Raw genomic sequence first — 26,393 nt, forward strand, 5'->3', positions numbered from 1 at the left:
AAGAAGTGAAATATTCCTAAGAATTCCCTATAGCTACTTGAAAATGGGATATGAATGTCATCGTACCTATCCACGAGACTCTATTAGGCACCTACTTCTTTGCTGGTTAGATCGGTGAACCTAATCTTTGATACCACTCTTTTATGACCTAAAATCGGGCTATGATGGTGCCTATTATAATCCATAAAGTAGGCAAGCCTAAACCTAAGAACACAAATTTGGGGAAGATAGCAGTCTAAATATAATGATAATAATAAAGAATGCCAGGAATAATATATAAGAAGAATGGGCCATATCATAAACCTATAGTCCGATATAAAATATACAAAAGAGGCCCAAAAGTGACTGGGAATACAAACTAACACAAGACCAAATTCCAGACCTGGTGTCACCTATACAGGAGCTACTAAGTATAGAAAGGTCATATATACAAGAGAACTGACTAAGAGTAATACAAAACATAAGTCAGTAAAAAAGAGGGAAAGCAACACATTTCTAGATGTCAGGAGTTCACCATGATTCAAGTCAATGACAGCCAAAGGAGATCCAATACTTAGGGAGGGCGGCTTGTACTGGGAGCTCTTTTAAAAAAATGCAGAAATGTAAAATGAGTACAAAAATATAGGGTGCTTAGTAGGAAGCATAGGTTGCTCGAGCTCAGAAGGATCATATATACAGATAAGTAGTAACAAAGGTATAATAAGGTCTAAATAGAGGTTAAAGTTACCCTTAAATCGTGAATAAATATTAAACAATAAGCTAGTTACCCCAACAACTACCACACAACCCACAACTCACACAAAAATCAAGTGCAATGCATATGTGGACAATGCAAAAAGTTCTAGAGTTGTCTCATCGACTATCCCGTGGACCCTCGAGATAACTCCAGAACCCCACCTCAGCTGATCAGAAAAGTAAAACCCAAAATTTAAGTTGTGGGCTGCTAGAGCTCATCAACATATGCATAATCAAGTGAAAATAATACTTTTTTCCTGTAAAAATGATGTTTCTATAGGTAAAATCATTCAAAAATTAGCATCTCGCTCCATTGAAACTCAAATCTAGACAAAAGCGTAGTATATCTCAAAATAGCTCAAAACCTCTTTATTTTCACAAATTTGATGCAATTATGCCATGATCATGCTTATGCACCAATGCAATCCAATAAGTATCACTAAACAATCCAGTTCATGCAAATAGTTGGGTAAAACACCTACCGCATCTCAATGGTACTAACCTGGTAATCCAAGCTCATAGCCTTAGGCCAAACAATTCAATCAAAAAGGAAAATTAACTTAACATAGCACGAAAGTGGCATGCAACCCAAATGGAACAACCAAAATGCATACAACCTTAGTTTAACCCCACCTAGGAATAGTCTTAGGATCTAAGCATCAATCAAGCCAAAAGTCACCCTAAACTAAGGCTCGAAGGTTAAAACAACTAAGGCTCGAAGGCTAAAACACTAAGATAAATAACCCAAAATGGCTAATGAATCTTACTAAAGAATCAAGCATACCTATAACCTAGTTCTAACACCATCCTAACTATGAATCTACTCAAATATATACATAACCAACTAAGGAAAGTCTATAAAGGTAAACCATAACCTACCTCAAGGCCGAAACCGCACATGAACTGTTAAATGGAGCTTTTCCTTTCCAGGCCACCTCCGAATGATGCCACTCTATCAACAATGGAATCACAACATCAGTGCAGTCGTTATGACATTAAAATTATCAAATTCCAAAATGATCCAATTTTGAGTAAAAATTGATAATTGTGAGTCCCGCTCCGTAACTTATGAAATTTACTTCGAAAATAGGCTTTAATGATAAGCCTAGCTTGTGATCCAAAAGGAAGCACAATTAATATAACCAAATAAATACAACATCAACCAACACCAAGGCTTTCAAGTTAGTACAAGAACCACAAAAAGTTCAGGGAAAATGGGCAATTTACCTTAAAAGTAGCCTTTGAACCTAATTATGAGAACCCCAATGGATTCCCCTCAAAAATACACAAAACTTAGCCTTTTGAATCACCCATATCACCAAAATATAGAAAGAAAAATTGACTTTGAAAGTTATGGCTTAAATCTAAAAAAGAGACCAAAAACAGGCCTCTAATGACACTTAAGCGAACCCCCGGTGTTCGATTAAGCGACCATGTCAAAAAGGCTAGTCTCTGTAGCGATGGGGTGGTCACTTTAGCGACCCCCGGACCCAGGTGCCTGGTCTCTTTAGTGTCATCCTAGCAACTTTAGTAGAACTCACTTTAGCAACCAAGAGTTACTTTAGCAACGCACCAGATCCCTGTTGCTGTAAAATGATCTTAGCATGTCAAATTCTCTAATGGGGTATTCCAAATTCTTTTGAAACCCCGTGCATGCAAATGAGATATTCTACCCCACCAAATTTGATAATCAAGATCCAATGGCACATTCTAAATTCCCGTATGAGGTCATTTTAATAAAAAGTGGGTCTCATACCCAAATGTCATTTTAAGTCAAATTCCACAACGGCTCTTGGGATTAGACCAGAAGCCTCAATAAGCGAACAAAGGGTATTTCTATATCAAAATCAATATTTTGGAACTAACCATACTATAAGAATTTTCATCCAAGCGAATTTTAAAAGAATGTTGACCAAAGTCAATCATAGCCTAACTTTCAAAGTCAAAAGTGTCAAATGGCCAAAAACCTATACCAATTAGCTCGACATTCGTATTGGTTGGCTCAATACTCATGCTGACCATGCTACTAGCTTAATTTGGCCATTTTAGAGCTGATGGAACCGTCAAAATTCCATTATGAGGTCTTTTACCATAAGTTATGACTGAAGTCGTCTTCTCTAGTTATAAAAGCTCCAAAATAGGAAAATGAGGCTAAAACACAGTATGAGCACCTCGGGAACCAAACTAAAGATCATTCTAATTCAAACTTAGAGTTCCATAGCTAACCATGCTGATGGAATTTCAATCCGACATCAGAATCTCTGAATTTTGACTCAAGTCAACTCTTTCAAATCTTAAACCTCAAAAATGGACAAACCTCCTTAAAACTCAACTGAATACTTTGGGAAGCGTTCCACCCATTCCAACACAGCATAAATGCTACAAGGAAGCTACGGGAAGGGGAAAATGATAAAAACATACAAGAACATAGAAATGACCTCAAGAGTCATTACACTTAGAGAGGTATAGTCTCTATCTATACTGGCTTTATGGGTTTAAGTTGCAACTAATATTACCCCATATCGGAACTCAATACTACTCAAAAAATGTTTTATTATGATCATATACATCAAGTGAGAAAAATTCTTAATTAACTCATTTAGTCTCTTTTGAACATAACTCAACACTCAACTAGTCTCATCACAAATAATGCATTTAAAGCATAAGTTAGCTAATCTTACCCCATATCGGATCTCAATACTACTCCAAAAATATTTTATTATGCTCATATACATCAAGTGAGAAAAATTCTCAATTAACTCATTTAGTCTCTTTTGGACATAGCTCAACACTAAACTAGTCTCATCTCAAATAATGCATTTAAAGCATAAGTTAGCTCATCAACTCAACCTCAAAATAAATATTTAAAATGATCAACTCATTTATAATAAAAAATTCTTATGGTCAAAATAATGACTAAGAGACTTCTCAACTCATACTCAAAATGTAAACTGAAAGACTTATCAAAATTGACTCTTGCTCAAAATCTTTTTCAATCAAAGATTATACTATTCAATCTTTAAACTCAAAATAGTGCATACAATAAATTATGCGTAACTCAACTAGGGTTAATGTGAAAGCAAACACGGAGCTATACTCTCAACAAAACTCAACTCATGAAAGTCATCCAGGTATATTAAAATACATACAACAACACACAGGAATTTATTATTGGTGGCCTTACATACCTGGAACCTCAAAACTCAATTCATGGAACCTTAAAACTCAATGTAACTCAAATAAATAAAGATATAGGGCATATTAATGAACTAAATAAATATTATTGGTGGCCTTACATACCTGGAAAATAGAAGAACAATCAAATTGAAGAATGGAGGTTGAAAGCTTGAACCTTATCCTTTTTCTCCTTTCCAATCCTCGCTCTCAATTGTTTTAAGTGTTAAATGAGAGAAAATGCCCCTAAGGTACTGATAAGTTATGGATTTTAGTCCCAAAATGGGCTAGCTTAATTTTTGAAAAGGTGGGGAAAAGACCAAAAGACCCCTCATTAAAATTGAAAATAGACTAAAAATTTGGCCTGTGGGGGAACAAGTCTGCAACGCTGACTGGTTCCCTCATAGTTCCTTTTTTGGATTTGACGGTGATTTTTGAACCAAAATTAGCCAAGTCCACATATGGAGCGCACTCTACTGGTTAACAAAAATTAATGCACCAATAATCTTTCCTAGGTTCATGATGTAGACCTAGTCTCACTAATTCATTTTCTCACTTTTTCCTTTATTTCAGGCCAATGTTTGCTAGGAAAAGTATGGGATGTTACACATTATGAGTTCATAGTGATGTCTTTCAGGTTGACTAATGCCCCCGCTGCATGCATAGACTTGATGACTTATGTGTTCAAGCCATATCTTGATTCTTTAATCATAGTCTTCACTGATGACATATTGGTATACTCTTGGAGTCAGAGTGAGCATGAGCAGCATTAGAGTATAGTGCACCAGACTTTGAGAGATCAACGACTTTATGCCAAGTTCTCAAAGTGCGAGTTTTGACTTGAGTCTTTAGAATTCTTAGGGCACATGGTGTCTAAGGATTGTATTATAGTAGATCCGACAAAGATTGAGGTTATCCGTAATTGGGACAGGCCCACCTCAATGACTAAGATTTGTAGCATCGCGATGTTGTTCCCCCTAGGATAAATTTTTAGTCCGTTTTCAAGTTTAATAAGAGGTGTTTTGGTTTTTTTCCCACCTTTCCCAAACTTTACCCAACCCATTTTGGGAATAAAATTCATCCCTTATCAATACCCTAGGGGTATTTTCTCTAATTTAACACTTAAAACAATTGAGAGGGAGGATTGGAAAGGAGAAAAGGGCTAGGGTTCAAGCATTCAACCTCCATTCTTCAAGTTGATTGTTCTTCTATTTTTGACATATGTAAGTATACTCATAATATTGATTGAGTTCATCCACGTGCCCTACATCTTCATTCATTCGATTTGAGTTGAGTTTTGAGGTAACATGAATTAAGTTCTTGAGTTATTTATAATTCATATTGAGTTTTCTATTGAAATTCTATTATGTTCTTGTATGTATTTTAATCAACCTTGATGAGCTTCATGAGTTGAGCTTTGTTGAGAGTATGGATTCATTTTTTCATTCACATGAATCGGACTTGAGTTATGTATCAATTATTTTATGCACTATTTTGATTTTAAAGAATGAGTATTTTCATCTTTGATTAAAAAAGAGTTTGAGCATGTTCATTGTCACCTTGTTTAGCTGCCTGTGATCAATGTACATACGCAAGGTACCATCCTTCTTCTTCATGAATAAGATAAGAGCTTCCCCTTAAGCTCTCTCAACTCAACTAGAGTCATCTATTAGGGTGGAATAATAACTAGATGAGTGCCCGACTCAACATCTATGCCAAAATCAATATCACGATCAGGAGAGAGACCCGGTATATCGATAGGAAACATGTCAATGTACTCTCTAACCACTAGGACTGACTCAAGTGAAGGAGTGTTTATAGTGGTATCACGAACATAAGCAAGGTAAGGAAGACACCCCTTCCCTACTATCTGATACTTACTCAGAGAAGAGATCACACCCTTAGGGATATGGCTAATAGTACCTATCTATATAATCGGAGGAATGCCGGGCATGCATAAAGTGACAGTCTTGGTGAATAAATATAAGACAACATCATAAGGAGATAGCCAATCCATGCCTAGAATCAGGTCGAATTCCACCATATCTAGTATAATCAAGTCTGCCCTAGTATTATAACCTAAGATAGACACCACACAAGATTGATACACTCAATCTACTACTAAATAATCACCTACTGGGGTAGCTACATGCATAGGAATGGGAAAAGGCTCAAATAACACATCCAGACACGTAGCATAAAAAGGAGAAACATAATAGTAGATAGACCTCGAATCAAATAGAGCATATACAGGCTGATGAGATATGGATATCAAACTAGTGAAGACAGCATCTGAAGCCTCCACCTCCGACCTTTCCAGAAAAGCATTCATGCGTCATCCCCCTCGGCAACTTGACCTACCTAACTGAGAACCACCTTGAGCATCCTTGGGACCACCCCTAACGGCCTGAGCACCACTTCTAGTAGACTGAGATGAATCCCTGAGGGGCTGAACCTGCTACCCCTAATGACCCTTCTATCCCTACTGTCTCAAAGGTCGGCCCCTACGACGCTCTCTAGCAAAAGGGCCAAACTTTCCACACTCATAAAAACCTCTTCCAAAATTAACCTATTGAGATGACTCGACTGAACCTAACTATCCACCATGACCTAAATACCCTGAGTTTGCACCCAAAGAGTCTGAACTATTCCTGGAACAATAGGACCACTAGCACTTGCACTAGTACCCCCCATCTCTAATATGAAGGGTCGCCTGAACTGGCCTAGTAGACTGAAATGCTGGTGGGTAAACTCTACCTAGAAAACCCCTACCAGGGACTTAAACCCATTAAACCACCCTGACGATAGGCCTCTTATCGCTATCCCCATAGGCCTCACGATCTATCGATTCAATTATGCGTGCATTATCGACTATTTGTACTAAGGATTGGCCCGATGCCACCATCTGCTCTATACCCAAACATAGTGGGTTTGAGAACACTCTGAAAAACCTACACACTCACTCATGCCTCGTCAGTATAAGCATAGACACATGTCTCAAAAACTTATGGAAATGACTCTCATACTCTACAACTAACAGTGACCCCTGAGTCAAAAATGTAAACTCATCATGTAACTGCTCTCTTAGGAAGTGAGGTACATACTTCTCCAAGAAAGCCTTGGAGAATTGAGCCCAAGTCATCAGAGGTGACCCGTCTAGCTACACTGAAGATAGAACCTCCACCACTTCTTTGCTAACTAATCTAAACATCCTCGCCCACTGTACCAGAGAACTTAGGAGGGCTTAATCTAATGAACCACCCTAGTATCTTCTACTCCTCATAAGACATGAATAGCCTGGGTTCCATAGGTGGAGAAAAAGTAAGAATCAGCTAAACTACTAACTAAGAAGACACAGCAGCAGGCTATGCCCCTAGTATCTTACCCCTTTATTGTCCCTGCCTGGGCTACGGTCTGACCTTGTTGCACCGCTAGGAACCTTTTAAAGTGATGGGCATAGCCCCTGCCAAGGCCATACCCTTCATGAAGCTAGGAATCCTCATAAAATTGAAGTGGAGGCTGGGCTAGCCTCACACAACCCAGCTAATGCTAAACCTACTTAACTTTTATGTCGGTCTCTAGTGATGGTGTCCTTTCGTGCCCTCGAGCTAGTGCGGCAGCTCGTGCCTTGCCTCGATTGCTAGGTCGATGATCTTGGGTATATTTATGTGTCAATAACAAATAAAACTCATAATTCTTTAGTCAAGTTGAGAGAAAATTCCTAGAGTTTAGTTCATATTTTCACATATTTGTGTATTGTTGTAACCAACCAACATGATTAGACACTTTCAGGGCTAATTAAGAAAGAATGGACATTCAAAACATGATTGGATTGAACATGGAGTTTAAAGGAGAAGTTGGGAACAAAATGTGAAGAAAATGCATCATAAAGAAGTGTGTCCGCGTCGTGCACTTACCTTCAGTGATTTAATTCCAAAACTTAGAATTTATTTTACTCAATAGTATGGTGCGCGCCATGTCCATGTCGCGGACCTAGTTTTGTATAGAAAAAATATCCACCGACGCAAAAAATGAAAAAATTGCACTAAAATGAAACAAGTCCGTGTAGCAGACTTCAGTGCGCCTACTTTAACTATGCATTTTTTGTGCTATTAATAGCACCTTTACATACTTTAATAAAAAGTAGATAAGACTGTTGGATTTGGAGTGAACAAAGACAAAGGAAGAACTACTTTTGATGATAGTTTTCTTCATGTCTTTCATTTGAATTCAATTGTTTATGTTATTAATGATTTATGTAATTATGTTACAAATGATGAGTTGCTAAATCACCTTGTTCTTGGGTTGTAGACACAAGATGATGGTTTAAATCTTATTTTCTTTTATTGAAAATGGGTTTTTGTATGTGATTACTCTTATATTCTTGTTTTCATTATTTTAATGCTTGATCACCATTAGAACAAATTTATTGTCCACTCGGAACTCAAAAAATGGAAAAGGGATAGAACACTAGAATATAGAAAGCATGTTTGTTCTAGAATTATCTATAATAATTCATGTATAGAATGATCGTGAAACATATTTATACACCATGTTTGCTTACTAAACAGGATGATATGATTAATGCATTTTTGTTGGTTCATTCTTATTCCCTCTCAACGATGTAGTTAAGTTGACAACAGAAATAGGCAATTACTGGTCGGAAGATCATAATTGTAAAATCAACCCTGTAAATCAGTAATCGAAAGAACAATTGGATACCAAAGTAAAGGATTTTTGACTGGAAATCTATAAGCTCTACAACCCTGGGAATCTTACTTAAATTCATAAACTTTCTCTAATATATTTAAATAATTTGATTCATTGAAAAGATAACTATCGCCTGATTAAATTTCCCTCTGGGTTCGATATCCGGCTCTTAAAAAGGGTCACTATATTACTCATGAGACTGCGTCCAAACACACAGTCGACCTCAACCTGGACCCTTAGCTGGGCTCTACCTGCTGGAGCAGGAGGCTCCCGCCCACCCTCAAATGATCTTATCCTCCCCATCTGAGAAAGAATGAAATGATCAAAACTCAGAAGTTGCTATAGTCAAGAACGCACCATAAAAAACAAACAAGTGAAATATTCCTAATAATGCCCCATATATAGACTTTCAAAGATGGGAGACGTCATCATACCGATCCGCGAGACTCTACTAGGAACCTACTCCTGTACTAGTGAGACTGGTAAACCTAAGCTCTGATACCACTCTCTCACAACCCAAAATTAGGCCATGATGCCACCTACTACAAACCACTAAATAGGTAAGCCTAAACCGAAGGACACAAATTTGTGGAAGATAGCAGTCTAAACATAATAATAATAATAAAGAATGCCAGGAATATTATATAAGATGAGTGAGCCATATTGTAAGCTTGTAGTTCAATATAAAATATACAAAAGAGGCCTGAAATTGAATAGGAATACAAACTAACACAAGACCAAATCCCCAGAGCTAGTGTCACCAATATAGGAGCTACTAAGTACAAATATAGGGTGCTTAGTAGGAATCATAAGTCGCTCGAGCTCAGAAGGATCATATATACAACTAAGCAGTAAGAAAGGTATAACAAGGTCTAAATAGAAGTTAAAGGCACCCTAAAGCTGTGAACAAGTATTAATAATAAGCTAGTTACCCCAATAACTACCATACAACCCACAACTCACACAAAAATCAAGTGCAATGTGTATGTGGCCAATGCAAAATGAATGCACAAACTTCCAGAGTTGTCTCACCGACTGTCCCGTGGCCTCTCGAGACAACTACGGAACCCCACCTCAGCTTATCAGAAAATTAAAACTCAAAATTTAATCTGCATGCTATTGCAGCTCATCAACATATGCATAATCAACTGAAAATGGTACTTTTCCTCCAGAAATGACATTTCCATCAGTAAAATCAATCAACAATTGGCATCCCGCTCCCTTGGAGATCCAATCCATAGGAAAGTGTAGTATATCTCAAAATAGCTCAAAATCTCTTCATTTTAAGAAATTAGATGCAAATATACCATGATCATGCATGAACTAATGCAATCCAATAAGTATCTCAAAATAATCCAATTCATGCAAATAACCAGGTAACACACCTACCACATCTCAAAGGTACTAACCTAGTAATCCAAGCTCATGGCCTTAGGCCAAACAATTCAATCAAAAAGGAAATTAAACCTAAGCATAGCACAAAAGTGGAACGCAACCCTAATGTAACAACAAAGATGCATGCAATCTAAGTTTAACACCACCTAGGAACAATCTTAGGATCTAAGCATCAATCAAAGAAAAAGTCACCTTAAACTAAGGCTCGAAGGCTAAAACACTAAGCTAAGTAACCCAAATGGACAATGAATCTTTCTAAAGAATCAAGCATACCTATAACCTAGTTCTAACACCATCCTAACCATCAAACTACTCAAATATATACATAACCAACTAAGGCAAGTCTAAAAAGGTAAACCATAACCTACCTCAAGGGCGAAACCACACACAAATCGCCAAATCAGAGTTTTTCCATTCCGGGCCACCTCTGAGCGATGCCACTCTATCAACAATGGAATCACAACATCAATATAGCTTATATGACATTAAAATTATTGAATTCATAGATGAGCCAATTTTTAGTAAAATTTAAGAATTATGGGTCCCGCTTTGTAACTTACAGAATTTAGACTTAGAATAGGTGTTAATGCTAAGCCTAGTATGTTCTCCAAACGAAAGCACAATTCATACAACCAAACAACTACAACATCAACCAACACCAAAGTCGTCAACTTAGTATAGGAACAACAAAAATTTCATGGAAAAGGAGCAATTTACCTCGAAAGAAGCCTTTGCTCCTAATTATGAGCACCCCAATGGATTCCCCTAAAAAATACACACAACTTAGCCATTTGAATTGACAAATCACCCACATATATAGAGAAAAATTAACTTTTAAAGTTAGGAATCAAATCTAAAAAAAAGTGACAAAAAGTAGGCCTCTGATATCACTTATGCGAACCCCAGTGTTCGCTTAAGAGACAACCTCAAAGAATCTAGTCTCTTATGCGACCAGTCACTTTTGCCTTGGGGTGGTCGCTTTAGCGACCACTAGCCCTAGGTTCTTGGTCTCTTTAGCGACCTCCTCCTAGCCACTTTAGTGGCACTCTCTTTAGAGAATAGGAGTAACCTTAGCGACAGTGCCAGATCCTTGCTTCTTCAAAATGATCTTGGCATGCCAAATTCTCTGACAGGGTATTCTAATTTTTTTCGAAACCTTGTGTGTGCAAATGAGCTATTCTACCCCATCAAATTTGATATTCTAGACCCAATGGCGCATTCCAAATTCCCACATGAGGTTATTTTAATAAAATGTGTATCCCGCACCCAATCGTCATTTTGTATCAAATTCCACAACAGGTCTTAGGATTAGACCGGAAGCCTCGAGAAGTGAATGAAGGGTCCTTCTAGACCAAAATCAACATTTTGGAACTAACTGCACTATCAAAATGTTTATCCAAGTGTAGTTTTCAAGAATATTGACCAAAGTCAATCGTAGGCTAACTTTCGAAGTCAAAAGCACCAAAGGGCCACAAACTCATACTGATTGGCTCGATATTCATACTGATTGGCTCAATAATCATGGTAACCATGATACTAGCCTAATTTGGCCATTCCAAAACTGATGGAACCATCAAAATTTTATTCTGAGTTCTTTTACCATAAGTTATGACCTAAGTCATCTTTTCCAATTATAAAAGTGCCAAAATAGGGAAACAGGTCTACAAGACAATGTGAGCACCTCGAGAGCCAAACTAAAGATCTTTTTAAACAAAATTTAGTGTTCCAGAGCCAACCACGTTGATGGAATTTAAATCTGACATCAGAATCTCTGAATTTTGACTCAAGTCAACTCGTTCATGTCTTAAGCCTCAAAAATGGCAAAACCTCATCAAAACTCAACCAAACACTTTGGGGAGCATTCCACCCATCCCAACAATGCGTAAATTCTACAAGGAAGCTACGAGAATGGGAAAATAATCAAAACATGCAATAACATAGAAATGACCTCAAGGGTCATTACACTTAGAGAGGCATAACCTTTACCTATGTTGGCTATGTAGTTTATGGGGTTTATGTTTCCTATAATACCCATATCGATTCTCAATACTACTCCTAAACTACTTTATTATGCTCATATACATTAAGTGAGAAAAATACTCAATTAGCTTATTTAGTCTCTTTTAGACTTAGCTTAAAACTCAACCCCTGTTATCTCAACTAATGCATTTAAAGCTTAATTTAGCTCCTTAATTGAACCTCAAAATAGATATTTAAAATGTTCAACTTATTTATAATAAAAAATTCTTATGCTCAAAACAATGACTAAGCGACTTCTCAACTCATGCTCAAAATGTAAAATGAAAGACTTTCAAACTCGACTCAAGCTCAAACTCTTTTTCAATCAAAGATGAAAATATGCATTCTTTAAACTCAAATTAGTGTTAATGTGAATGAAAACATAAAGCCATACACTCAAAAAACTCAACACATGAAAGTCATCAACGTAGATTAAAATACTTACAAGAACACACTAGAATTTAAATACAAAACTCAATAGGAATATATATATATAACTCAAGAACTCAATTCATGGAACCTACAAACTCAACTCAACTCGAATCAATAAAGATGTAGGACATATGGATGAACTCAATCAATATTATGGGTCCATACATACCTGGAAAATAAAAGAACAATCAACTTGAAAAATGGAGGTTGAAAGCTTGAACCCTGGCCCTTTTCTTCTTTCCAATCCTCACTCTCAATAGTTTTAAGTGTTATATAAGACAAAATACTCCCAAGGTACTAATAAGGGATGGAATTTAGTCCTAGAAAGGGTTAGGTTAAGTTTGGAAAGATAGGGAAATGACTAAAATACCCCTTATTAAAATTAAAAATGGACTATGAATTTGGCATGTGGGGGAACAAGTCCGCAACTCGAACTGGTTCCCACATAGTTCATTTTTTGGATTCAACTGTGATTTTTGAACCAAAATTGGCACAGTCCATATCTGGAACGCAATCTGTTGGTTAGTGAAAATTAACTCACCAACAATCCTTCCCAAGTCCATGATGCAGACTTGGTCCCAGCAGTTCATTTTCTCTTTTTTTCCCTTTATTTCTGGCCAATCTTCACTTGGAAAAGTATGCGGTGTTACATATTATGAGTTCATAATGGGTAGATTAATCCCTATGTCACCTTCATAGACTTTATGATAAATATGTTCAAGCTATATCTTGATTTTTTCATCATAGTCTTTATTGATGACATATTGGTATACTCTTGGAGACGGACTGTACATGAGTAGCATTAGAGGATAGTGCTCCAGACGTTGAGAGATCAGCGACTTTATGCCAAGTTCTCAAAGTGCAAGTTTTGGATTGAGTCTTTAGGATTCTTGGGGCATGTGGTGTCCAAGGATGGTAGTATGGTGGATCCGACAAAGATTGAGGCTATCCATTATTGGTCCAGGCCTACCTCAGTGACTAAGATTTGTAGCGTCACAAACTTGTTCGCCCACAGGCTAAATGTTTAGTCCGTTTCAAGTTTAATGAGGGGTGTTTTGATCTTTTTCTCACCTTTCCCAAACTTTACCCAACCCATTTTAGTACTAAAATCAGTCCCTTATTAGTACCCTAGGGGTATTTTCTCTAATTTAACAAAACCAATTAAGAGCGAGGATTGGAAAGGAGAAAAGGTCTAGGGTTCAAGCGCTCAACCTCCTTTCTTCAAGTTGATTGTTCTTCTATTTTCGACGTATATAATTCTACTCATAATGTGGATTGAGTTCATCCATGTGCCCTACATCTTCGTTGATTCAATTTGAATTGAATTTTGAGGTTCCATGAATTGATTTCTTGAGTTATTTATAATTCCTATTAAGTTTTGTATTTAAATTCTATTGTGTTCTTGTATGTAGTTTAATCTACCTTGATGAGTTTCGTTAGCTGAGTTTTGTCGAGAGTATGGATTCATATTTTCATTCACATGAATCCTAGTTGAATTATGCATCAATTATTTTATGCACTATTTTGAGTTTAAAAATAAATATTTTCATCTTTGATTGAAAAAGGAGTTTGCGCATGAGTTTGAGAAGTCTTTCATTTTACATTATAAGCATGAGTTGAGAAATCTCTTAATCATTATTTTGAGCATGAAATTTTTTTATTATAAATGTGTTGAGCATTTTAAATATCTATTTTGAGGTTGATTTGAGGAACTAAATTCTGTATTAGTGCATTATTTGAGATGAGATGAGTTGAGTTTTCAGCTAAGTTCAAAAGAGACTAAATGAGTCAATTGAGTATTTTCTCACTTGATGTAAATGAGTATAGTAAAGTATTTTGGAAGTAGTATCGAGCACCGATATGGGGTAAGAGTAGAGGTAATTCAAACCCCATAAACTACATTGCAAGAGTGAATAGAGGCTATACCTCTCTAAATTCCAAAACGATGGACTTTGATTGATTCTGGATCCAGTAAGGTTGATCGTCCCTTACCCTGGCAAGGTATTGGATGGCTATAACAATGGAAATGCAAAGCATTGTATCATTACTAGCTCATAAGTGAGGTTGTCGATTAGAAAATCTCCCCAAGAATAAAATATTATACTTTTATATATTGAGTTGCATCTCGTACTGCATATTATTTAAAGCATTGTATTGTTTTACTTCATACTTTATTGAGATGAGTCATTTCAGAGTGAGTCCCTTGAGTTGAGTGTCATGAGGTTGAGTATTATTGATTGTTTTTCTTTCCAGCTATTTTACATACTCGCACATTCAAGTACTAAGACCATTTCCTTGCATCATTTTATGATGCAGATGCAGGTGCTAGAGATCATCAACAGGCACTCTGTTGAAGATCTATTTCCTTCCCCTGTAAGTGGTGAAACCTCCTTGCATTTTAGAGGAGTCATTTATGTTTCTTTCATTGTTTGAGTAATTATTTTGAGGTAGTCGTAGGCTTGTCTCGGCACTATCTAAATAGTTAATAGAGGCTTCATAGACAGAATAGAGTTAACCAGAAGGATTCTTCATGAGTCTGCTTCTAAACCATAATTTCATTATTAAGTTTATGATATTGATCCTAAAAGACCACAAAGGAAACCTCCTTTAAGCATTTGCAACACCACTTGGAGTTGGTTCTAACAACTAAGCTGAGGTACAGGCTGCACTTCTGGGCATCACTTGGTGCAATCAACATGGCTACAACAGGGTCCTACTGGAGGTTGACTCTGAATTACTTGTGAAATGGATAAAACAAGAGATTACACCACCCTGGAATATCAGGAATTACATCACAGACCTGCAGGAGCTGATCATAATGTTGGATTTCTTTCAATGCAAGCACATCTATAGGGAAGCTAACTTTGTTGCAGATACACTTTCCAAGCATAGCCACAGTGTAGACAGCATGGTTCAATTCTACAGTGCTCAACAGCTTCCTAAGGAAACAAGAGGATACTACATCCTAGACAAAATGGGGATGCCAAATTTTAGGAGGACAAAACTGAAGAGGATCAAACAACCTCCTTGAATTGTATACCATTAATAGTAGTACAGAACTCCCTATGTATAAATTCATATTTAGGAGTTTTGTAAAGGGGAGAGTCTCCCTTGTTTATTGCCTTCCTAGAGCAATCAACCTACCCCTAGAGGTAAGGATTAGAGTAGATAGTTTCTTTTTTCTTTTCATGCTTGATTGTGTAGGTACCAGCAGATTTGGAAAAAGGGAACAAACAACTGCAAGCCAGGTAAGGTTTGCTTCTTAGCACAGCAGCTGCAAAATGAACCAATGGATAACTTGGAGATGGCCTTGGAGCTGCAAGAATGCTGTAGAGATGCAACACAGGAATCAGCAAAGGGATTTTTCCTTTTGTTTGTTTATCTGGTGCAGGTATCATGAAGCTTTGAGCCTGGTATTGGAGTTTCAGCAGGTGAGATTGGAATTCTTGGACCAACAACCTACCATAGACCTGCAGCATCTCAGCAACATCACTTGCATATGCTACACTACAGCAGCAACAGTGAATGTAACTGAGCCACAGCAGCAGCAAATCAACAAATGCATCATGACACATCAAAAGGCCTCCAAACTTTGCAGAATTGCAGAAAATACTATAGGGATAAGGTCCAAGAAGTTTCATCACAAACGGACAATTGGAGACGTTAGGCGAGCGACCTTGAAAAAGTTAGCCGACTTAAGTCTCCAAATGGAGCACTCCACAACTTGGAGCTTCCAGCTTGTCAAACAGGCCTCCAAATGTTGCAAAAACATAGAAAGTACTGTAATTAGAAATCCCAAGAAGTTTCATCCCAAACGGATAATTGGAAACGTTAGTCGAGCGACCTTGAAAAAGTTAGCCGACTTAAGTCTTCAAATGGAGCAATTCACTACTTGGAGCTTCCAGCTTGTCCAAAAGGCCTCCAAATGTTGCAAGAACACAGAAAATACAGTAACTACAAGGCCCAAGAAGTTCCACCTCAAATGGATAATTGGAAACATTAGTCGAGCGACCTTGAAAAAGTTAGCCGCCGTAAGCATAATGAGGAGGTTGGTGTCTATTTGTTTTTGGTCTTGTTGGCTTGTCTCTATGCATTTGCAGGTATCTGGAGATACATTAAAGCATGTTACAGTTGGGGACATGTTTACAAGCCACAACACACAAAAACTCCAACAACATGCAGCATACAAGGACAAACTACAAGTCCACAATGGACCTGCAGAACCACAGCACAGTATTTGCTGTGCAGGAGTATTGAAGGTACTTTTCTTCTTGTTCTTTTACTTGTGCAGGTACAATACACAACTACAATCCCTAATAATAAGTACTTCAGCATACAACCACTCACTAGAACATAAAGCAACATCAAGACAGACCTGCAACAGATGGGCTACAGCTGCAGCAACAGCAGTGGCAACAGGGTTGTTTTTCTTTGCAGATGCAGAGATTACAAAGTGCATGGTTGCACTTGTAGATGCAGCCAACTTCTACAATGATACAACACCTGCAACAGCCCTCCTGGATTCTATGCAGGCTCACAAGAACCCTCCAATATCCAAGGCACCATCTGTTAAACCTCCTGGCAGCAGCAACACCCATCAACACTCATTATGGGAGTCTAATCTGGGAGGCCATTGTTCTTGTTTGTGTGGTTATTTATTTGTGTATGCAGGCTGCTGGAACATCAGAAGCTGTAAATTCCATGAAGCTGCAGTTGCAGATATCATGCCACAGAGTGCTGAAGCTGAATTTGATTGGAAGCAACAACAACTTCACAGCTGTGCAGTGCAGCAACTATCAACAAGAGGAGTTGCAACCAACCACAGCACCTTGGAATTCAGAAGCTACAGCAGCAACCATACAACTACAACAATCCAACACCAACAATCTTCAACTTCCATCTACTTTCAATTGAGGAGCCCTCCAATGGGCAATACAGAACCACCACACACTGGTTTGCTTCCTTGGCTACTTCCTTGTGCAGGTCCACAAAGAATCAAACAAAGAGAGACAGCAACCATTCATGTAGGGGCCTTCTTGCAGCATCTCCAAGTTACTTTGAGCTCCTTGACACCCAAGCAACTGCTCATGCCATAGCTGCATCACCTACAAGTTACAATTTGCTGCTCTTCAGTCACTAGTTTTCTCAACAACAACTCCAACGTTGCTGGTTATTATAGCTCTATATACTTCCTCTCGTTTCATCCTCCTTAGCGGATAATCATGATTGCGATGCTATTGCATACTTCCCTTGGACTTACTTGGTACGACAAGACGAAAAAGGGCAAAGATGAAAAGAGCTTCTTCACCCCATGCGAGATAGAAGGTTCATATACTTGATCTTCCTTAATTTAGCTATGTATGATACGTAGCATAGTTGAATAGGACTAGTGTAGGTTACTTTCTTGTCTTCTCATGGAAGAGGAGAGTCTCTCTCATTTATGCTTTCTTAGTCGACTTGTATCGGAAGGAGTCCTCTCATAGGTTTACTGCTTTCTAGTTATAGATAGCTCCTTTTGCTACGGGGATGAGTTAGCCGACCTTAATAGGTTAGCCGACTTATGAACCAACATAGGATCGGAGGTAAGGTTTATGTCCCCCTCCTTGTATTTTTCTGTTTTATTTTATGTTAAGGCTTGGGGGTGATGCTCAATCCCTGACTGTGCACGAGAGGTGGGAGCCTCGTGTAGGGTCTGTTCCCATAAAAATAATAAAAAAAAAAAAAATAATAAAAAAAAAAAAGTTTATGATATTGAGTTACATTATACTTTGAAATATTTTCAATCTACATTTATTGATTGATGATGATGTTTCTGAGTGCCCACTTGAGTTAACTGTCTATTGAATTGAGTCTTTCCCTAAGTGATTGAATGAGTGATCAGACCGAATGGTTCACTTAGGGCCAGCATTGATCATTGAGTGCAGGCCACACCTAGGATACCCTCTCAGAGCATGACAAAATAGTTGTAACGAGTTATAAATGCGGCCTTAAGGATATCTACTGCCGTAATCATCGACTAATGGTAGTCGGATCTCAAGTAAATTTAAGAGAACATTGCGGCATCCTTAATCTGATGAAATAGGTCATCAATATGAGGCATGGGGTAACGGTTCTTTATATTTACCTTATTCAATTTTCTGTAGTCAACATACATCCACATAGAGTGATCCTTCTTCTTCATAAAAAAGACTGGAGCACCCCAAGGCGATCCACTAGGATGAATGAATCCCTAACCTAAGAGATCCCTAAGCTTAACACCGTGCTCTTGATCTCTGTGGGGTCCTTACGGTATGGTGGGATAGAAATAGGATAATTATCGGACTCCAAGTTAATGGAAAATCAATATCACGATCTGAGGGAAGGCCAAGAAGTTTTGTAGGAAACACATCCACATACTCTCGGACTATAGGAACTGAATTAACTGTAGGTCCCTTCCTACTAGCATCTCTCATATATTCATGTATGCTAAGTATATTCTAGCCACTAAATTTCAAGCCCAAATAAAATAGATAACCCTAATCTGTGTACAGCTACAAGAGCCCTGCCACACCACCAGTAAAATTACCAGGAATAGCTAAGGTGAAGGTTGTAATACCATGACTTTTTAAAATGTCTAGCTAACCCATTTCTTCATGGTTAAATGAAGAGTGATTACTAAATTAAAATTTTTGTGGCATATAACAATTTAAGTGTTCTAGGTGCGTATCTTAAGTTTTGACATTTAGCGGGGTACAAAATAAATGTTTGAAAAATTTATCGTGAGTCCCTTTATAATGATTTCTCTGAAATTTAGGTCAAATGTCTTAGAACTTTTCTCCTAATATATAAGGAGTATTGGGGCCCATGATCTATCATATTGAAGGTCTACGAGTCTAGTTTCCAATGTATCAAACCGGTTGTTAATACGACTTTGGAAAATAGAGATATTCGCATTTTTGTAAGATTATGCAAGTAGGCAAGGAGGTGGGCTCCCTAGGTCGGTTGAGCTTTATAAAAGTGTATCTTCTTCATTTTTTCTCATTTCAGTTCATGGATACACCAAAAATTAGAGAAATTACTTCCTCAATCATCCCTATACTGTGATAATCTCATTTGGATCTTTAACAGAAATTGCTCTACATCGCGAGGTCGTCACCTTGGCGTAGTTTGCCCTGTTAATTACATGGCGTAGTTTTTTGGGTGTTATGCCAGTGGGGTACTGCCCATATAAAGTATTTTTTATGATAGAAAAAGGGTGTATATGAAGGTAAGAACTTTCTTTTATTCATTTATGGCTACTTTAGACCTCGGGTAGTAGTTCCCTTTGTAAAAATCCATATCTTTTGCCGGATAATCATGTCACCTTATCTTTTTCCATACTAATTAAGCTCTTTACATATTGTAGTACTATGTGGGTGTAGTAAAAGGTTAATTGACCACTTAAAAGCAATGATAAAGGTATGTTAAGGCTATTTCCTTATCCAGAGAAGTTTTCTCTAAGTTTAGGAGCTACAAGAAAGTTGTTGTTATCGTTGTTATATTTTAGACAAGATTGTTGGTTGTTGGCTACTGAGTTATTATAATACTCTCTTATCAGGATTCATATTTAGGTAGTAGCGGCCTTAGTTTCACATGGCTTAGAAATTGTTCGTATAGGTTATTTATAGATAAATGGTTAGTTGGCCATGGCTTAGAAGTTTCCTACAGGCTATATTGATGCCTGAGAAGGCTATGAGTTACCTACGGAGCTATATTAATGCCAAGTCTATGTGTTGCCTATACGGCTATGTTGTTGCCAATAGGGCTATGAATTAACTATGAGATTATATTAATGCCTAAAAGGGCTGTGTGCTGCCTACGGGGCAATATTATTGCCTAAGAGGGCTATGTGACTGCCTGCGGTCTAGAGGACTATTGGTAAGGGTATATAGACTTAGTAGGCACCTTCTGGGCTTATAAGGTCTAGGTAGATGGTCTTGTTTGCTTTTTGTACCTGCCGAGCTTATGGGGGCTTGTTTAGGTTGTTGTTTTATCATTTTTGATATGTTTATATTTAGGAGCAAGTCAGTACACTTCTCTTAGTCTTATTTTATTTATCTTATTACTCTTTTTATATTATGATACCTGCTCATAATTTATGGCCTTCCATACTCGGTATATTACCTCATACTAATGCCCCATTGCCTGGGGCACTGCATTCATGCATGCATGTCTGGATAGAGAATGGACAAACCTCTTCAGAAGCAGGGTTGACTTCTAGCAGGTTGGCTAGCCCCTTTCTTCCGGAGCTGCAAGAGTTTGGAGGTTTATTAGCTTTTGCTGTATATATTCTTTTTGGGTAGGCCAAGGCCTTGTCGCACAAAGCTTTACTCCTCTTAGAGGATTATAGACTAGTGTGTGGTTTTATAGCTATGTTATGGATATGTTGGTCTAGTTTGTTGGGTTGCTGAGTTTTGTTAGTTCTTTTATGTATTATCCTTATGTATAACTGCTTTTAGTTTTGGTATAGACATCATGGTAGCCTCGACCGCTCAATTAGGAATAGTATGTGAGGTTTCTATTACTTTATATGTACTGTTGGGAGTAGCTGTTTCTTTTATAGACCTGTTGATAGGGGCCTTGCCGGTTGATGTCTTATTTTTAAGATGAGATATACTTGTTTGCTTTCTCAATTTCATGTAGTTTCCATGAGCTGGTAGCAAGTGGTTCAGTAAGGTTGGCTTGGGCCTGAGTTTTGGCATTAGCTGCCAGTTGCAGCCCTTTAAGGTAGGACGAGACAAACTTGGTATCAGAGAAACATCATATCCTAGGGAGTCTATAAGCTGTATCTAGTAGTTTTTTTTATAAATGTGTTGTGCACCATATTCGATAAGCAAGAAGCTACAAGTCATATTAGAATCATCACCCTTCTTTTGCTCACCTCGTGTTATATAGAAGCGTCTTAAGGGTTGATTTTTTTAGGCTTATAATTGATATTTATTTACAGAGAGAGATGGTTGACACCAGACAAACCACAACTAGCCAGCAGCTAGATCTAGTTATAGGAGAGGGTGCCGGCAAGGTATAATAGGTTGAGGTAGCCCATCCGAAGACACAGAGAGAGATATCTTCTTAGCCCTCTATACCTTCTCTACCACTTTAGGAGCCTCTGGGGGATACAAGACTCCCGACCCCACCAATAATACAACTTCTAGCTCATTCTATTCCATCTAGATAGGATTTTAAAAGTGTAGAGTGTATGTTAGCATAGTTAGTAGCGGCAGAGCACCAGACGGTTGCGCTAGATATTGCTGGACCTTTTAAAGGGCCGATAAGTTTGAGAGTTCGTGAATTTTTTGCCTTGAATCCTCCATAGTTTAAAGGGAAAGATCGCAGAGAGGACCCTCAGCACTTTGTTGATCAGCTTTATAGGATTTTCAGGGTCATGCATGCCTCGGTGACTGAGTCAGTTGAGTTAGCAGTATTTTGATTATGTGATGTTACAGTATTATGGAATGAGTGTTTCTAGAGATCCAGGGGTAAAGATGCACTAATACCTACTTAGGATATATTTATAGAAGGTTTCATAGATTACTATTTGCCTCGAGAGATTAGGGATGCTCAGGTAGATCAATTTTTGAACCTTTGACTGGGCAACATGAGAGGTCAAGGGTACGGGATGATATTTGATTTATTAGACGGATATTCCCCAGCATTTTTGATACGATGCATGACAGGGTACATAGATTTGTTGTAGGGCTTGATTCAGACGATATCGATACTTATTCTATTACCGTACTAAATGATAGTTTGGAGATCTCGAAAATTCAGGACTTTGCATAGGGCATAAAAGACTACCAACATCAGCAGTATATGAGTGAGAGGGTCAAGAGAGAGTAGTAGAAGAGAGCTAGGACTACTAGTTCACAGGTAGAGTTTCAAGGTGGTCCTAGACCCCAATATTATAGTAGGCCACCTAGACCTCCACCACAGTAGCTCCATAGTAGAAGACTTGATCATTGGGGATATTCTGGCCCAGGTGATGGTTCACAACCACCAGGCTCTCAGCAATGGATGAGTTCAATCCATGCTAGGCCAGCCGTACCTTGTTGTGCTACTTAAAGTAGGATGCATTTTGGGAAGTTGGTTCCATAGGATGTTACTCTTATGGACAGGAGGGGTATGGGTGGAGGAACTGCCCGATCATAGGTTAGAGTAGTATGGGTCAAACGATAGGGGCAGCAGTAGGTTTTTTCTTATCGACACAGTGTTCAGGGTGGGGACCCCAAACTTCGGCAGGTAGAGGTAGAGGCTGAGAGGGAGAATTTAGTTCTGGTATTAGCCAGAATCGTACATATGCACTTTCTGACTGACAAAACTCAGAGTCTTCGCCAGATATTATGATAGGTACATTAATTCTCTACTTCCATTATTTTTATGCTCTAATAGATCCCGAATCTACACTATCTTATGTTCCTTCATTTATCGCACGGAAAATGGGTATAGCAACAGAGTCATTAAATAGCCTATTTATTGTGTCTACACCAGTTGGTGAGTCTATTATTTCCAAGAGAGTCTATCGAATTTGCATGGTAGAAATTATCGACTGTCACACCTCTGTAGACCTGTAGATTTAGAGATGATCAATTTTTACATCATCATGGGTATGGATTGGTTAGCATCTTGTTATGCTAATATTGAGTGTAGGACAAAGATTTTTAGATTCCACTTTCCAGAAGAGGCGGTTTGGGAATGTAAAGGTCGTACGGCAACGCCGAAAGAAAGGTTTATTTCCTATCTTAACGCAAGGAGGATGATTATAAAGGGTTGTATTTTTCATCTTGTGTGCATTCAGGATATCGATGTAGGAACACCAACTCTCCAGTTTATTCGAGTGGTTAATATGTTTCCAGACGTATTTCCAAATGAGCTTCCTGGTATTCCCCTAGAATGGGAAATTGTTTTTTCTATGGATATGCTACCATGTACTCAACCCATATCTATCCCTCCTTATAGAATGGCTCGTGTTGAGCTAATAGATTTGAAGGATCAAATGAAAGACTTGTTGGATAAAGTCTTTATCATACCTACCGCTTCATCATGGAGTGCGCCTATTTTATTTGTGAGAAAGAAAGATGGGTCACTAAGAATGTCTATCGATTACCGACAGTTGAATAAGGTGACTATTAAAAATAAGTATCCCCTTCCAATGGTCGACTATTTATTTTATTAGTGGCAAGGTTCTAAGTGCTTCAAATATTGATTTGCGATCAGGGTACCATCAGGTACGAGTTAGGGAGGAAGATATTCCAAAGACAACTTTTAGAACTAGATATGGACACTTTGAGTTCTTGGGGATGTCTTTCGGATTGATTGACGCCCTAGCAATGTTCATGGACTTAATGAATAGCATATTCATGCCATATCTAGGCATGTTCTTGATTGTATTTATTGATTATATTTTTGTATATTCACATTCAAAAGATGGATATGCAGATCATTTACAAGCAATTCTTTAGGTTTTACGAGATTAAAAACTTTACCCAAAGTTATCTAAGTACGAGTTCTGGATAAAATCTGTGGCTTTCTTAGGCCATATTTTATCAGATGAAGGCATTATGGTGGATACACAGAAGATTAAGGCAATGAAGACTTGGCCCTTGCCCATGACTCCAACAAAGGTTCGTAGTTTCCTAGGGTTAGCTGGTACTACAAATGCTTCATGGAGGGGTTTTTTTCACTTTCAAAAAAACTAATAAAGCTTACTCAGAAAGCAGCAAAGTTTCAATGGACGGAGGCTTGCGAGCATAGTTACCAAGAGCTGATGGACAAGTTGACATCAGCACCAGTTCTATCCTTGCTCGAGGGTTCAAAGGGCTATGGTGTGTATTATGATGCTTCTAGTATTGGGTTGGGATGTGGTCTAATACAACATGGAAAGGTAATCTCATATGCTTCAAGGCAATTAAGGAAGAATGAGAAGAATAATCCGACCCATGATTTAGAGTTTATGGCAATTGTGCATGTATTAAAAATTAAGAGATACTATCTGTATGGCATTCATTTTGATATCTTCATAGATCAAAAGAGCCTTCAGTATATCTTTAGAAAGAAGGAGTTAAATTTGTGATAACATCGATGGCTTCAGTTACTGAAAGACTATGACGTAGATATTTTATATCATCCAAGGAAGGCGAATGTTGTGGCCGATGCCCTTAGTCGAAGATCTATGGGTAGTTTATCCTATTTAGGTGTTGAAAGGCATGAGTTTTCTTGAGAGCTTCATTATTTAGCCAGCTTGGGAGTCAGATTACTAAAGGCAGATTATAGTAGGGTCCTAATTCAGGACAGAACCATATCATCTATAGTTGTGGATATAAAGGCACGACAACATAATCATCGTAGCTTGGAATAACTCATAGTTAAGGCTCAAGAGAAGAAGTCTTTAGACTTTTATATATAAGGAAATAGAGTCCACATATATAGAGATAGATTATGGGTTCTGAATGTTACAGGGCTTCGACATCAGATTATTACAAATACACATCATTTACATTATTTTATACACCTAGGATCAATGAAAAAGTACCATGATACTAAAGAGATCTATTAGTATCAAGGTATGAAGAAGGACATTGCTGAGTTTGTGGCACAGTTTTCTAATTTCCAATAGGTGAAGGTTGAGCATGAAAAGCCCGTAGGGCTAATATAGGAGATAACTATTCCTTTGTAGATGTGGGAAGGAGTTAATATGGATTTTATTACTCTCTTATCTCGGTCACGTCATAAGTTTGACTCTATTTGGGTAATTATTGATTGGCTAACAAAATTAACTCACTTCTTTCCCATCAAGACTACTTTTACGGTTGAAGACTATACATGGATTTATATTAAAGAGATTTTTAGGTTGCACGGTGTCCCAGTATATATTATCTCTAATAGAGAACCACAATTTACCACTAACTTTTGGAAGTGTTTCCAGAAAGGACTAGGGACACAAATTAATCTTAGTATATCCTTTCATTCTCAAAAAGATGGCCAAGCTGAGTGCACAACTCAGACGCTCAAGGATATGTTACAGGCATGTGTGCTTGATTTTAAGGGAAGTTAGGATGACCACTTACCTTTTATTGAGTTTGCATATAGTAATATTTATCATTCAAGCATCATGATGGCACCTTATGAGGCATTGTATGAGCGAAAATATAGGTCCCATGTGGGATGGTTTGAGGTAGGTGAGTTAGGGTTGATTGGACCAGACTTAATATAATAGACAATGGAGCAGATTACGCTTATTCGAGAGCGTTGTTGACAGATCAAAGTCGATAGAAGTCATACTCAGATATGCGGCGAAGGGATTTAGAGTTTTGTGTCGATGACTGGTATTCTTGAAAGTCTCACCTGTGAAGGGTTTTATGAGATTTGGCAAGAAGGTAAATCTTAATCAAAGAATCATTGGGCCATACCGGATCCTTCAAAGGTCGAACGAGCAGCTTATGAGTTAGCGCTGCATTTGGGACTAGAATTTGTTCATTTATTCTCCATGTATCTACAAAATTGCATAGGAGACCCTTCTTGGGTTGTCCAAATAGAGGAAGTTCATATCACGGAGGAGTTGTCGTATGAGGAAACTCTAGTTTCCATATTAGATTGATAGGTACGTAAATTGAAGACCAAAGATGTGACTTCGGTTAAAGTATTGTGGAGAAACAAGAATAGAAAGAGGTGACCTGGGAAGCCGAGGATGACATGAGGTTATAATATCCTCACTTATTTCATACCCTAAGGAGATGGAATATTATCTAATATTAATATAGTAAGGTAAGATACCTACTTGGTTTTTATATTGTTGCTTATTATTAGGGTTGTTAATTCTGTATTTCTTCTCCACTATTATTGCAGAGCTATGGTTCTTAGGTATTTATGTCGTCATATGAGACACCTAGGCTGGAATTTCAGCATTTCAGGTA

The sequence above is a fragment of the Solanum dulcamara genome, chromosome 9, assembly GCF_947179165.1.
Source record: "Solanum dulcamara chromosome 9, daSolDulc1.2, whole genome shotgun sequence".
NCBI classification, from domain to species: Eukaryota; Viridiplantae; Streptophyta; class Magnoliopsida; order Solanales; family Solanaceae; genus Solanum; species Solanum dulcamara.